General features: G+C 41.5%; 1 protein-coding gene across 1 annotated transcript in view; it reads right to left on the reverse strand.

Annotated features, from left to right (window-relative positions):
* HIVEP1 (HIVEP zinc finger 1) overlaps positions 1 to 16,376 on the reverse strand; it is a 121,603-nt gene that overhangs the window by 73,928 nt on the left and 31,299 nt on the right. The gene's annotated exons all lie outside the window — the stretch shown is intronic.

Below are 16,376 nucleotides of genomic sequence, written 5' to 3' on the forward strand. Positions count from 1 at the left end.
AGCTATAGAAATATGACAAGTTTTTGAGTTTTCCAACATTTTAGTTTTTATTGGTTTTCTCCCATTAAATACAAGTCATAAAGGAAAACAAAGTCACATTTCTAAAAATAATGTCAACACTGCTCTATGAATCTAATTTCAATGAGCTTTAATTGTGGATGTCTGAGTACAGTACAAATTGCTCTGAAGGTCATCTGACAAAACCATAAGGAATGGCTTCACACATGCTTATTAGGAGTGGATTTCATATCTATTGCTTATTCCAATCTGCTAACAAATTTATTACTGTTCAGGGGAAATACAGATGTTTTAAGCAATTTTACTAGGCATATGTTTTGCTTTTTGCACTAACAACGTCGTAGCCATTATAAAGCGACTTTTATGGATGTTGAAATGCAGGGTTTTTTCTTTCTTATATATCCACCTGTCCCTTGCAGCAGTATGCAGGCACACACAGGTGAGTATCTCACACAGAATATATTAGATGAAGCTGAAATGCCTTCCCCAACTCCATGCTCCAGTCTCAGGTGAGCATTTGACTCTTCATCAAAATTCTGCTCCAGCAGACTATAAAGTTCCCAAGGATTTTAAGAGAAGCAGAAATTCATCTTTCAATTTTATTAGGAAACCAAAACTTCCTGGCACAACCCCACAACATCCACCTATCTGTGGGAACTCCCTTGTTATTACTTCCATTCCCCTGTGGCAAGAGACTGCAAACCAGCCAAATCTCACACAAAGGTTCACTTCTCCATCGCACCTGTGGAATCCCAGGGCGTAGATGAAAGTGAGGACTGACTTCCTTGGAAAATGTCCAGGCACAGAGCAGTAAAAACAGCAGGCAGCAAGTCACCTACCAGAAGCTCAAAATTCCCTCTTTTAAAGCAAGAAGGAAAAGGGAAGGGGATTCTTGTTTTTGACTATATAGCTCAGTGATGGGAAGGCAGAAGAGAATTTGTGGGATGATGATGGAGAGGTGAGGGAATTTCTTAGTGAGAGGAAGTCTGCTCTCTGGGTTTAGGAACTTGTCATGGGATATGTGAAGCTTGGTACCAACACAACAAAACCACAAAACCTTCCTGTGTACTTTATAGTTCCAGTCCATAAAACAAGATTTCCACGCTCCAAGAATTTATTGGAAAGATAATTATATTCCTGAGGAACTTAGTGGCTGCACACACAAAGTCTTACAGAGATATTTAGATACTTTATTGCCAGCTACTTACATAGAGATACTCTAGAGTTAACCCCTTGCCTCCTGAGGCAATCTTCTTGGGGATATCTTCTCATTTACCAGTGCCCTTTCCAATGATACACAAAAATTTAAAGGCAGCTTTTTAAAAATATATTTTACATAATCATAGAATGTTTTGGGTTGGAAAGGACCTTAAAGATCATCTGGTTCCAACCCTTCTGCCATGGGCAGGGACACCTTCCACTAGACCAGGCTGCTCAAAGCCTCATCCAGCCTGGCCTTGAACACTTCCAGGGGCATTCACAACTTCTCTGTGGCAAACTGTGCCAATGTCTCATCCTGTATAATTATTGCATCCAAGGGTGGCCACAAACTCCTCCTGCCCTTACACATTCTGACCGGTAATACTAACTAGTGAGACCAGAGACTTCCAAAACAGCTTCCATGAGTCAAAGCACCGAACCACAATTCTCTTAAAACAACCTGGTTTTCAGAAAGAGGCTTTCTGAAAATCCGACCCTATTAGATTGTCTCAGAGTGGGCCCACACAAAGCTACTGTTAAAAGTCTTTTGCAAAAACACAACTGGTTTTAGTATGTGTCTCCTAAATACAGTGTAAACCAATTTTGTACAGACAATGAAAAATTTGGGTACTTAGAAAGCAGCCTCTTCTTTCAACTTGTAGCAATTTATTTAAAAATCAACAATCTTTATAATACAGTTGAGAATTTTCAAAAGGCCTTTGTGACGGGTTTTAACTGATTCATTTTCCCACAGAAACTGATAATCTCCTGCCAATTAGAACAGCATTCATCTAATTCAACGCTCAGGTGCTTCCAACAATCACACTCATAACTCCTAGGTGAGGTAACAACCCATTTCAATATTTTAGAAAATGATCTTTAAAGATAAAACTTATTATTAGGTCACAAAGCCCTGATATTTATCTGGCAATGATGATAAAGACATATAATAAAGCATGTGTGTTCAACCAGAATGAATACTGTGTTCAGTTCTGAAGTGGTTTACAACCATATACTTCATAATATACAAAACCCAAACGAGACCGAAACAGTATGGTAAACCTGTAGAGGGCCTCAAATGGACACTTAGACCACACTAAAAGAAACCCATGTGGCTCTTTAAAGACAGCTCTGCCTCCCACCTGACACTTCCCCTCTGGCTGAGCTAGCTTCATTAAGATTCAAAAGGCTTATCCCTGCTTCTCAATCTCACTGTACTACTCACTTTCTGGATAAAAGACAACTTAAAAATGTTTAGGATCACTTATGGTAAAATATACTACAAAAACATGCACCATAAGATTTAATATCACAAAAAAACTTGCAAATATGGGAAGATTCATGCTTGGTGTTTTCCTGAAATCTCCCTCTAAATAAATTCCATGGTTGAGCTACACGCACCTCCTAAATGTTTTTTCAAAACATAAGCAGGACTGGATGAAGCAACATTAACAGCTGATCCCCCAGTACGTTCTGTGTCCTGTCATCTATCATCTCCAGGGCCATCAGCACTGCTGGCGGTTGTAATCAAATCATGATCCATAACAGAAAAAAGAGCAAAAATTCTTCTTAATTTAAAATGTCATTAATTCCATTAAAACTATATTGACTGTAGTATGGGTCTGCCATTTTTAAATAGTGCACAAACATGTAATTCCCTGTGACAAGCATACATATACCAAAATAAAGATACAGAGACGGACTAGTTCCATGTCAGGGAAGTGAAAATATCTGAAAGACTTACCTACACACAATGATTAATACAAGTCATAAATCCAGGGAATTTCGGAAAGGCTTCAGAAGTGAAACAGATGACATGGCATGTCTCACTTCCTTCAAGGAGGAATTACTTACTGAAACCCTACACTGTCAAAGGTAGCAGCCAAAGCAGCAGCAATCAATGCTCTCAGCTGCGTTTGCCCAACCTATCCGAAATAATTTTACGGCCAGCCTTCATCCATCTTAATTTGTTTATAATTTTGCCAAGGTAACTGCGATTAACTGATCAAGTTTCAGCCTGAACTACTTTGGGGTCAGGGGAGATGGGAGAAAAAGAAAGGCTAATGCCAAGTCACGTGTTTTCCTCAGACACCTAAATAAATAACTGCTGGTGATGCAGAACAACACTGAATTTAAAATAAACAGGAGTCAAATCCTATAGCTGAAACGCAAAACATAAAGTTACTGTATCTCTTGGAAAGTAGCTGTCAGTATGAAAAGTCATATGCAAAAAAACAGCTGAATTACACATAAAACCTCTTCCTGTACTTTTACTTCTTGATATGCAGCAGAAGCAGTACTTCCAGTTCCTGAAATGTCAAAGTGTAACCTAGTTCGGGGGCAACAGAAGATGCCTAAATGAAAGCAAAGTTCTCATATCCAAACACTTCCAGTTCTTTGAGCAAACAACAATTGCTCATGCCCAGAGAGCACAGAGCCAATTTTGCAGGCTGATTCAACAGGTACCAGGCCTGCTTTGCTAAATAAACACTCTAGCAACAAAACTATCTAGCAAATTCCCCATGGAAGTTTCAAAACCAGAAGGCACCAGAAATGGCTGCAGGCATATTTTCCACCCTCCAGGCACCCCTGCTTCCCAGCCAGGGAGCTCAGAAACTGATTCTCAGCTCCTTCTTGCACCACTTGGAGTGAGCTGAACTGCTGCACAACCTTGCTGCAATGAATCCCAGCTTCTGGCTCCCCATGCTGCCCCTGTGCTCCCACAGTTCAGTATGGCTCCAAGATTTGGCTTTTTGTGATGCCTGCTCTGGCTTTTACTTTTTTAGAATATCAGCATGCGCGCACACAGGTAGCAGGCAGGCTTTGCTAATGAAAACAATGATACTCTACTCAAAAGTCTTTACATAATAAATGTTCAGCTTCTGGAAAACTGGTTTGGTTGAGATTTTGTTGGTTTCCAAGTACAACTGGGAGGTAAAGGCCTTGTCAGAGCTGTAAGACCCAGTGGTAAAGCTACACTACAGCTTTGCCTATTTATACAGCAGTGTCCTCACTTCAATGCTTCAGAGCTCTCGTAGTCCATTTCTGTTTTTTTTTTTCATAGAAATGATATCTGCAAAAGTGAAATGCCTTTTTCTCCATAATGGCCTTGAAGCTAGTAACTATTTTAGAGCAATTCCAGTACAGTCAGAAGCTGTTATTGGCTGTTTATGTAACAGTGAATTAACCCCCACTGACACCTTTCAGGAATTCAGAACCATAGCACACAAAATATACTTTGTGAGAGCTTGTTAATATATGGTAAGTGCAAGAGCCATCTCAATTCAGAAGACTGGCTTTCAAAGCAAACATGCTTAACCTGCAGTTTCAGTCATGGAAGAAATTACTCAATTAATTGCAGGCAACAAAAACAACAGGGTTATAACTAATGTACAGTATATGCTCTGTGGGTGTAATGCAAGCTCATTTCCCAGAAGTATTCTCTCTTACATTTCTTACCCCAGTGCTGTTAAACTGTTTAAGAATGTTAAATTCACTTAGACTTTTTCCCCACACACATCTGTTTTCTGGCAATGAATATTATTATTAACACAGGTAGGGACTGCTCTCTTAAGGAACATGTTTACAATACAGTAAATTTGGAGACCGGTATTTTTCATACCCAATTCTAGACCAGACATGATCTTTTCCAAACTTAAAATCAAACAGGGGAATTTATAAAGTTTTTGCCTGCACTAATGACATTCTTGCAATGACAAAGAAGAGACCACAGCAAAAGGGTTCAATACATGTTCACCTGCTTCTAGGAATTCTAGCAGGCAAAGAGTAGTGAGAAGATCAAAAGCACAAGAAGACCCCACCAGAGTTGACTGCTCTCATTCTGACACTGAGGAAGAGATGGTGTAAAATACTAATAATGATTAAAGGTAACAGAAAGGAAACTTACCCAAGCAGACACTGATGCCTTCTCCCGTCATTCCTTCCATTCATGTAAAAGACATCTGTCAATGATTTGATCTAGGCTCGGTATCAGCATAGGGCTGGTACTTGGACTCACTGCTCAGAGATTCTCAGGGTGTGCTTATGTGCACATCTTAAGATTAAAACGCTGACAACTAAGTATGATAATAAAATATGCAGAGGAAGATTAAAAGAATGCCCTTCCAGCACCTGCCAGGCAGCTCTCAGCAGGCACTAGGAATGTTCATAAAGAAGGATGCCTCCCATTTCCATCGAGGCCAATTCCTCAAACCCACCTCCCTCAAGCCTTGCAGAATTTTTCTCATCCTGGCCCCCATGTGAACGCAGCTAATCCTCTTACCCCGAGAGCCACCCCCCACCCCCACAACCCCCCTCCCCCAGCTTTATTTTATTTAAAACGATGCCTGCAACACCCCGGAGCTGCCCGTCGGGTCACCCCCCCGGGACACCTGGGCGACCCTGCCACATCACGTTAGGCGCCGCGGAGTGACGGGTTAAGACGTAATCTGTCCCTCTCCCCCGGCTTACGGATCCCAGGAATCCTCCCCCGCTATCTCGCCATGGCAACGGCAACACCGGGAGGGCGGCGGGGCCGCCGCTTACGCAAGAGGAGCGCAGGGCCGGGCCCCGTTGGAGGCCTCGGGGCTCCGGCCCGGCCTGGGGGCTCCTGCCCGGCCTGGGGACTCCTGCCCGGCCTGGGGCTCCTGCCCGGCCTGGGGACTCCGGCCCGGCCTGGGGGCTCCTGCCCGGCCTGGGGACTCCGGCCCGGCCTGGGGGCTCCTGCCCGGCCTGGGGGCTCCGGCCCGGCCTGGGGGCTCCGGCCCGGCCTGGGGGGCGCGCCATGCTCGGCTCGGGGTTTTCCCATTTTTTTTTGTGTTCCCTCCCCCCCTTTTTTTCCTCTCCTTTTTTTTTTTCTCTTCTTCTTTCTCCCTTTTCCCCGTGATATTTTTTCTTCCTCCCCTTTTCTCCTTCTTTTCCCTTCTTGCCTTTTTTTCTCTTTTGCTTTTTCCACTTCTTTACTTCCCATTTTCATTTTCCTTTTTTTCCCCTTTTTCTCGTGTACTTTTTTGTACCTTTACACCCCCTCTTTACTCTTTTTTCTCCCCCGTTTTTATTCTCGTTTTCCACCTTCTTTATTTCGTTTTCCCCTCCTTCTTCTTGCTTTCTCCTTCCCCCCACCCTTTTTTTCTTCTTTCCCCTCCCCCCATATTTTTTGTAGAGTTGGTTTCTTTATTATTTTTTTTTTCCTGACAGCCAACCAAGAACCAGCTGGTACAGATTTAACCCTCTCCAATCCCATCTCCCACCACGAAAAACTGACCACAGCCAAGCCGTTGGACAACCCACCAATTCCCATTCCTGCTTCCCCGGGAACAGGCGCGGCAGAAAGGGGTTGTGCCTTTTGCGTTCTTCAAATGAATAACCCTGGGAAGGGCAGAGAGCCGGCAGATGAAAGGCAAGGTACGGACTTTGATCGTGCAATCGGAGCCATGCGGGCAGGCTCCCGAAACATGTGGAGCACCCCTGAAGGTCAGCCTGGGCTGATCAGTTTGCAGAAGGAGAGCCACAGAAAGCAGGGCAAATGGAGGTGGAAAAATCTATACACCCAGATATCTGCCAAGAGATGAAAGAAAAGTTTGCCTCTGATGCTGGGATTTATGAATAAGGTAAATGAAGCTTGAGAAGATGCTTAGGTCTTCCTTCAGGAAAACACTTAAGCATGTGCTTAAATCCATTACTATCCAGAGCAGCCCATAAGCATTTGCTGAAGGTTAAGCACAACCTTCTTACAGGGAACCCCGTTAAGTATTGTGCTGATTAAGGTGGGTTTTTTCCCCTCTGAGCCACTGTGAAGCACAAAATGAATTGTCCTCATTATATTTTAATATTGTCTCTGTCTTCTTTCAAATTAAACCAGAGAATGCAAACAGAAGATAAGTCTTATTTTACATTAAGAAGATAAAGCCCAACATTACATTCTGTCATGTTTTATTTTTTTTCCTTTAAGATCAGCTGGCTGCATAACATCATGCATCCTTATGAATTAACGTGTTTCATGAGGAAGAAAGAACGCATGGAAAAGTGATTGCTCTGCTACTCCTAAATTCTGGAATTCTCTTGATGTGCTGTTACAAGCCAGAAAAGATGACACAGAGCATGCATACATACATATGCTTTATCCAGTGATCTCTTTTGAAGGAAACCTGAAAAACGCTGTAGATGGTGTACACATTTCAGCTATTGAAGGTCATGGATAAGACAGCTATGTATCAGTTCAAGTAAGGTCAGTGTTACATCCACCGGCAGAGAGCTCTGCCTGTTGCACAAATGACCCTGCCTGCCCTTAATGCCCCGAGAAACTTTTGACAAGCTAAGCATATGTAACAAGCCACAAACCTTACCTACAACCACTGCAGTTCATTAATGTTCAACAGGAAGGTATTATATCTGAAACAGGTTCCATTTCTGTATCACAGTGCATTTCCTCTCCTCCAAGCTCTCCACTGGTGATTTCCAACAAAGAAATTGTATCTCCTGATGGAGAAGGAAAGCTCACTAACTAGTGAATTGGTGCTTGTGGCTCTTCCCAAGAACCATTCTCCTTTGATGCTATTTAGGAATATTCTGCCCCACATATTCAACTATTCGTTCATTTATGTTCTTTATACACACAGAAGAAAGGACCTTGGAAAACAATTTGTGCCAGTTTTAGACTTCTACTGGAGCTAAAAGTCAGGGTATTGATTGAACTCCATAACACACAGTTTTGGAGGAAAACACTATTATATAACTTTTCTTCTTCCCTTTCTGGGAGACAACCTTGGTGGAAGAGCTTGTGAGAAGCAGTCAGATCTTTTGCAGGTCTTGAGACAGATGGCAAAGTAGGAGGGCAGAAGGTTACCTCAAGGTTAGGGTGTTTCCCATCCTTATTAGACATTTACAAATGCTACAGGCTGGCAGGAACACTCCTGCTACATTCACCTCCAATAAACTTCTCACTTGAAGTAATTTGCCCTGATAAATCCTGGGCTAAAGGCAGTATCTTCTTCCTGGAAACCTTGTTATTATAAACAAATAGGGATGAAGAAATTAAAAATAATCTCAAATGTCTGTCCCTAAATAACCAATCTACCTTTCAAGAGCTAAAAGTCTCACCATGCTCCTGTACTTGGCATGGAAACTGGACAAAAGAGATGAAGTTTGAAACCTGGACACCTCAACTGTCCTGACGTGCCTTGCTCAGCCCTTCAAAAAGGAAAGCAAACTCAAGAAGTAGTAGGTTGGATCTAAAAACCATTTAGTCATTTAGGTACGAAATACCTCTAAGATCATTGAGTCCAACCGCTAATACGGTGCTGACAAGTGCACCACTGAACTATGTCCCTGAGTGCCATGTATACGCATCTTTTAAATACCTCCAGGGATGGTGACTCAACCACTTCCCTAGGCAGCCTGTTTGAATGCTGAAGAATCCTTTTGTTCTTTCATTCTAAACCTAACTGAATATAAAACTGGCATAGAAACCATTAAGAGAAGGCCACAATCACGATGTAAAAAAGTCCTGAAAGTGCATTCAGCTGCCCATGGATAGTGAAACTACCCATGAACTTTATGAAGTGACTCCTTGGGTGAATGCTGTAGGATGTCTATTTAATTATAAGAATAAAAAGGGGAAAAATTAGATGTTAAAGTCTTTCTCACTGTTCTCACAGCTTAAATACCTATGGGCATTAAATCAATACAAGTACGATGATGAAATTAGTAAGTAAACAACTACAACCTTCACTGGTGCACAAAGAAGCTTGAAACCAAAGAAAGATCAATATGAATGATCCCAACTCCGAATTTGTAAACCAAATTGAAAAGAAGTTGTTTCCTTATGTGAGATCATAGAAGGAAGCAAATGGCTTCAAGACAAAGCATACATGAACCACTCTCCTCTGTGAAGGCTCAAAACTGGATGCTGAACTTAACTACCCATGAGTTTTCCCACAGAAGCAGGACATTGAAGAGAGTGTTACTGCTGGCACCAGATTCCCTGAAATTACCTGGCAGCATATCATTACCAGATAAGCTTCTCTCTCCTCCCCCAAAAGCAAGCACAAAATGAAGGATGCTAACAGTCAGTGTCATTAGGCACTGGAGATCACGGCAGCTGTATCTCCCTACATTTACGTCCTTCTTGAAGGATTATTTTAACAATCTATTAAGTAAAGTTAACTAGCAATGAAACAAGAACAGATCACAAACTGAGGATCTCAGTTTTCTAAAGCTGAACTCCCAGTCTCTATCACTGGAGTAAAAGTCCAAGTGATGAAATAAACCTTGAACTTTGTTGCTTTACTCATCATTTTTGGAAACAAAAGAGCACCTTGTCCCAGACACCGCCATTTAGCAACTTTATCTGTATACGTGTCAGAAAGAGGGAGCAGAAAGCTCCAGCCAGCCAGTATCCAAACAAGAGCATTCCCCCAATCAACGTCACTGACTGGAATCGCACTTGGAAGGGACACACAGCAGTGCAGTCACTGTCACACCACCATGACCCAGTTCCAGGCAGGAAGCTGTGCTCCCAACCCAGTGGTTTCAAAAAGTGGGCCACATGAGCAGCAACCAATCATGGAGGTACAAAATGAGAGAATGAAAAGGAGGAGCTATTTATCACCAACAGGTGCAGCAGAACTCAGCCTGCATCATCCTGTTAGCTCTCCCAGAAGCAAGTGAGCAGGAAAGATGACAGAGAAGAGCTTTGAACTGGGACTCTCTGGCAGAGGAAGGGGGGGGGGGGGGGGAGGGGGGGGAATGTAAAGAGTCTAGCCTTCTCAGCTTCCAACGTCCCCAAAGGAATAATGGGTACCTTGTGCATATGTACTGGTTCTCCCTCTAATCTCAGCATCTCAATTGTTCCTGAATGCAAAACTCCATTTCACTAAAGAAAAAGGATAACAGAATCTGTCTATTCCTGATGTAGAACATTCAGCTGCCACAAAAGACAACACTGTATACAGGAAAAGAGAAGTATTTAACTAAATATTTGTCCCATTTTTTGTCCAAGGCAATTCCAAATAATGAGCAGGTGGAGAGAAGTTCACTATATTAGCCAGGTTCATCCTAAAACGGATTGCAAGATATATTAGAAAAAGATAGCATTTCACTTTAAATATCATTGAATAAAATTTCCTACCTAGGCTTGAAATTATCTTAACTAGACTTTCCAAAGGTTGTGTCCTGCTACACTCCAATTTAAACCAGGTATAATGCAATTATGAATCATATTCAAACAAGGTACCTCAACCAATTTAAACTATATTTAGACCACGGTATTTTTACTACTAAAGAAACATATCAGAGGAACAACATACTTGGAACATCTGTCGCAGTGATTGAAAGAAGTCTATGACAGGAATAGCAAACAGTTATTTTCTTTCCTGAGATGATGTCAGTCTGTTGAAGCAAAGTATCAGTGAAGAAGATTGTTTCTAAGAGGTACCTGGCTCTGGCCTATCTTCTCCAAAACAAAAATTATTAAAATACCCCCTTGCTGCATAACCTTGTCTGCTTGCTTATTATTATTTGGTATCTCTGTATCAGGGGAAACACTCTTTATCAAATCTAATAAGCATGCTACAGCATTACATAAAACAAAAAATTCATTTGTTCAAGTCTAAAAACCTCCAACTAATGGAATTCAAATCTTAAAATGCATGAACTATTATTTACATTTAGATTATCAACTCTATGACTCAACACAATCCCTAAGATATAGACCTCTAAGCAAGGCTGTCACACAGCATGTTCTGCAGTGATGATCAGAACCTTTGCACATTCTTTATGACACAACTTTGTAGTTATTTCATGGAAGATGCCAACAGAATGGCTCCCACTCTATGCTAATGCTGGTTCTCCAGAATGGATTTCAGTGTGGTGGTCCAAATCAAGGTTCTTTCCTACAAGTGTTTTGCCTGCCCAGACCACACAGAGGTGGAGAATGAAGGTGAAGAAAGAAGGAGTCACTAGGGGTAGTGATTGGGCTCCCTCCGAACACTAAGGTACAGGAAATGGACATGTCAAGCAGCAATGGAATGACTCACAGGATTCATTACAAGTTCTTGGTGTCCATGGGTCCAACTGTGGAAACTCAGCAAACCTCTTCTGACTGTCATCAGGCTGAGGTTTCAACCCCACTGCCCAGTGGCAGCCACACACATTGCTCCTCTGAGCTAGGATCTACTGGGGCCCTTAAATCAGGCACAGAATGCATGATCAAGAGTGGCCAGCTACCCCACATCACCTGACTGACACCATCAGCACACAGCTAGGGCAAGCACATCCCTCTTGAGCTCTGATACAATAAGCCTTGAGGCTCAGCTGGAAGAAGATAGGTCTGGTAGGCTGCCAACGTGAGAGCGTGGATGCTTTTAATAACCAACAACAGTGCTGTGTGACATGAGGCAATGCAGCCTGTGGCAGGCCCAAGGCGGCTGTGTTCACACGGCCTGGGTGTTTCCCCTGTGCTTGGTGTTAAACTTGGTTCAGGAGAGGCAACGAGCACCACTACTGCTGTTCTCAGACCAGCCTGGGAAAGAGCTTCTCGTAAGGTCACAGCCCTGCCATGAGGCTGCTGAATTTGGCAGCACAGCCACAGCTGAGAACACCAGTGGTTTTCTATTAAAAAAAAAAAAAAGTTACATAGTTTAGGAAATGTTGTGATAGGACTTCAAAAAAAGCAGCCAAACAGTTTCTTACCAGTGAATATGGATGTAAAAGCTTTCTGAGAAACTTAAGTATCAATTAGCTAAGACAGAATCAAGTATCAGCACTCAGGAAGAAATTACTGAAAATTACTGTATGAAAGGTGTGAAATTCCAGAGGCTGCTGATTGAAGAAAAAGAAATCAAGCAAGGACAGAGATACTTACATATTCAATGGAATAGTTTAAAATCCTATTTTATTTTCTTATGTAAATATTCCTGTTAACGTATATTGTTTAAAAAAGATTCATAAGACATATAAAATACAGACTTAAAAGCAGAATTTATTCCTCTGTGTAGCGTTTCCTTGTAGCTAGATGACTGTCTACTTTCAAAAGGGACTGCTACTAAGAAATCATTGTTAAATTTCAACTTAACTTTCAGCATCAAAAGTATTTCGTGTACCAATTAAAAAAAAAAATCACAATTCTGCCACACTTGGGAGCTCATGTTGGGCTCTTCTACAAAAAAAATCAGAAAAAGTTGGTCACCAGGGTGACCCCAAGACTTGCCTTATTGCACCCAGCACCACCCATAACTCAAACTCTACCATACCTTTATGAAAACCAATGGACACAGATCTCACCTTCCTGAGAGCAGAGATTAGATTTCACTTTGCATCCACTGCTCCTTCCTTTGACCTCTCCAGGGGCATGTCAGCTCTTTGGTCCTGTTCTTTTCACCCCTCCTTAAATTTCAATTGAGGGACCTTAGCAAAATCTATCTTAATCTGGTGGTGCAGAGACCTTTCCAGAGCAATAAAAAGGTAAGACGGAATTTTCTCTGTAGGTAGCAGACAGGAACTATTCATTTTAATGCTGCCATGATTTTCTTGTAGTATGTATTAATTATGCGGGAGAGCACCCACAGCTTTGTATAAGCATCTTTCAGAATTATTTAGAACAAAATAACATGGCAACAATAGTTACTCAGCATTTCTGCAAACTGTGCAACTCAAATTTTAGCACTGATCACAGAACATGCTAAACAGCAAATAATGTATTCACCAATGGGCCTTGAAAGATGAAGCACAGGTCATTTCTATGGGTGATTGTCCCATTTGTAGCACTGCACATGCTGAAGAACAGAAGCAAAGTAGGATTATTAAGTGCATTACTTTGTGGATTCAGGTGTTTAGCTATTTAAAAACACAAAACAAAACAAAAAAGCAATCCCAACCTCCTAACCCAGACCACATAATGGATGGAAGATACAATAAATTGAACAATACATCTTTTGCCATTCTGGTTCAAAGAAGCCCAAGGTGAAAGACCTAAAGGGATATAAAGGGATCCCAGAGTGCCATATTATTTCAAGGCAGTCTTTGGCTAAGTCAGTAATAGTTGGATCAGAAATTATAAAGGAGTGTAGCTGATATTTGATGACATGGTTTTGCAGTCACTATGGAGAGCCCTTCCCTCCTGGCTCCCAAATCCACCCCACCCTCTGGTCCTTGTGCAGGACTGTGAAACCATCCCCTTTCCTGCTGAGGACGGAAACAACGTGGGGTAGCAGGTTTTAAAGAGTTCCCTTCAGGCTAACAAGGAAATGTCGAAACGAACCAGGGTGCAGTCATAGCTGTGTGACTCTCCTAAAGAAAGCATTAGAAACAGATTCATAAACAAGGGGATTGTGGCTGTCAGTAGGGGCTTAAGACCCATAATCGGGATCAGGCAACACAACGCAAAGCGCGGCATTTGCTGCAGCAGTTATTACACTTCTGTCCTTTTTCCAGCAACTTCTGCTGACTCAGGAGCACAAATTGCTGACATCCCTCCCGGGAGTGCCTCTCACAAGCTCCTTTACATACACACACACACACACACACACACACACACACACACACACAGTGTGCATGTGGAAAGGGGTATAAAAGAACAAGTGTATGTCACAGAACTTAAAAAAAAGATAAAAGTTCCATGCTCTAACCGCCTCTCTTTTAAAAAAATACTCTCATTAAGTGCTACACTGAATGAAAGCAGCTGAATAAACAATCTAGGGATTACTGGAAAAAAATACAGTGCTGAAATTTTGCAGGATTTTAGCCCGCTACAAAAACCCATGGTTTTTTTGTCCAATATGGAAGACAAATTGTTTCAATGAGTTAGGATTTCCCCTCTTTTCAGGAATAAAAAACTCACTGTGCATGTGTAGAACATTCTAAATAACCAAAACCATCATGGGACTTGCATAGGTCCCCACTCCAGACACTGCAAGACAACACTGCTCTTCCATATGTGGGATAAAAAGATCACACAAAAATCTAAAGTACCACTTCTTGAAACATACAAAATTACTATTGTTACAAGAAAACACATACACACAAATCCAACTGAATTTATCTAATACAAAAATCACTTGAACTTAATTTTTTTCCACAAGGAAGATGAAAAGGTAATACAGAAAAGCAGCCTGGGCTGCAAAGCGACAGACTTCAGCAGGCACCAGAGCAAGCAGGCAAATGTTAGTGTTAATACCATTAAGAGCACTGTCTTGCATATACAAGCAAAACATTTCTTTGGCAATCTCCTAGCCTCAAACACTTTATAACCTTGATACCCAAACTGAACTTCAGCACATTTTATGCCAAAATCCCTTTGGCATCTGCTTTAGTAACTGTCAAAAAAATACTCCATGTTTTGTCCTTTTTTTTCAGTGAAATGTTTACTGAGGTATTTAATCAGGTAGTTTTCCTCTAAGCCATTGTTACCTTTTTTCTATTTCACTATGCCAGGCCAGCCTCACAACCAGGTTTGTATCTTTCATTGACCGCCCAACTTGCACTCTCCCAGTTAGGCAGGAGTTCTGTGGAAATGAGCTAGAGGTTACAGCACACAATAAGCTAGATAAGCATCAGCAATATCACACTCTTGCAAAAAAGCAAATGTTGTGCTGGAATGGACAGCAAGAGAGGTCTGTGAGGAAAGCCGGCTGCTAGATTACTAGATGTCAACAGGAACATTTTGGTCAAGTTTCACTGCTGCTTTCTATGAGATATGTGGGCAAGTTAGAAGATACTCAGAGAAGAGTAGAAAGAGGATAAATTAAGTACCTAATCTAAACAAAAGGAAACTGAAGGCAGAGAAGGTAACAGTCTTCAATTGTTCAGAAGGAAGATGCAAACAGGAAATCAATGTATTTTCAAATGTAAAGAGAAAAGACTTTACCAAGACAGAAAAAACTTTCTGACAGGAAGAAAAGCACATACATAGATTTTATATATATATATATGTATGTATATGTATATATGTATGTAAATATATATATATATACATGTATGTATACATATACAGCATCTGTGATATATATTGTGTCTTTTTATTAAGATGAGAACATATATCTGTATGTTCTGTAGAGAGATGCTAGCTGCTGTCAGAAATTACTTCGCCAACCCTGTCTTAGGGTAAGCAGGTTAGACCATTCCTTGGGCACACAGTTCAGCCCTGTGGTTCTGCATGCAGGCAAACTGCCTTGCCCTTTGGCCAGCACTAAGTGCCTATGAGAGAAGCAGTGCCTTTATTTTAAAATACAGAAACAAGAGAAACTTCAGTATTGCTGTCCCTAGTAGTCCTGGGTCAAGGTCAACAACAGCAAGTCTAAGGCAGAATGATGAAAGATGATGTAGCCATGTGGAGTACTGCAAGCCACCTGAACTGCACAAAAACCCCAGCATCCTTCCAATCAGCTACAGAGAAAATAAAATCAGGGGTCTGCAGTTAGCTGCTAAGAGGCCTACAAATAAGAAGAGGAAAAGTCTACTGCAACACTACCTTCCACTTCTTTATACTTTACCAGCATGATGCATACTATTTGAGGACATCAGCCTTTCCTGCACCCTGCCTCTATATAAAGAGAGCGCTTTTTCCTCTCTTATCTGTATTTTGTCTGCACAGATTAGTAGTAGATTTGGGCTAAAAACTATTTTACTTATTTACACCATCCCTCAAAAAAAGAGGGATCTTGCTCGTTTGACTATAAGCACTGACCAGCCATTAGCAGTCCAAACAAGTTGCATCTTCCACCTCATTGTGATTTAGCTATGACTACAAATTTGGGTTCAGTCAAAGAAGTTTTTTCCCTACCAAAATGAATCGAAACCCACCCTCTGTCAGTTTAAAGCCATTATCCTTTGTCAAAAATCCCATTAAAACATTCCAGACTGGAGCTTTTTGGTGAAAATCAAAAGAACTGCAGTCTGGGTGAAGATCTCAGCCACCACACATGTATGTTCCTTTGGCTTTTCCTTCTACCACAACACAGAAATTGGTGCAGTGTATTAAGAACTGAAGCTCTCTGAGAAGACATTCCAGGCAGAGCAGAACACCTCGGTAACAACATTACTAATATTACTAACACATGCCTCCCTTAGCAAAGCCTTGTCCACAGCAGAGGCATAACTAAGTTTCAGCAACTTGTTTTGGAGTCACATCTCATGCAAAGCAACTGTTGAGTTTAACTACAGCA

The sequence above is a fragment of the Cinclus cinclus genome, chromosome 1 (assembly GCF_963662255.1).
Source record: "Cinclus cinclus chromosome 1, bCinCin1.1, whole genome shotgun sequence".
NCBI classification, from domain to species: domain Eukaryota; kingdom Metazoa; phylum Chordata; class Aves; order Passeriformes; family Cinclidae; genus Cinclus; species Cinclus cinclus.